This window comes from Penaeus monodon, chromosome 30 (genome assembly GCF_015228065.2).
Source record: "Penaeus monodon isolate SGIC_2016 chromosome 30, NSTDA_Pmon_1, whole genome shotgun sequence".
In the NCBI taxonomy this organism is placed as follows: Eukaryota; Metazoa; Arthropoda; class Malacostraca; order Decapoda; family Penaeidae; genus Penaeus; species Penaeus monodon.
The window spans coordinates 29206979-29207263 of record NC_051415.1 but is presented as its reverse complement, the minus strand read 5'-3'; positions in this window follow the sequence as shown (position 1 = coordinate 29207263).

The following is a 285-nucleotide window of genomic DNA, read 5'->3' as shown; positions in this document are numbered from 1 at the left end:
ATTCATGAACACTATGTTTCAATTAACGCAAGAGATTTCACTTCTAGAACTTGCAAGGTGTTAGCAATTACTATATATACACAATACAAACATTGCACGTGGATATGCAAATCTTACCAGTTCTTACCGGTAGCATGTAGCCTGAAGTATGTACAGTGTCTGATGATCTTACCTGATTTGCAGAATGTGTTGTCATCTAATATGCTGTAAATAGAGTGTGATGAGAATAGTTTACAGTGCCTAAGGTACGTCGTATATAATATATACTTGCTGTGTACTGCATGT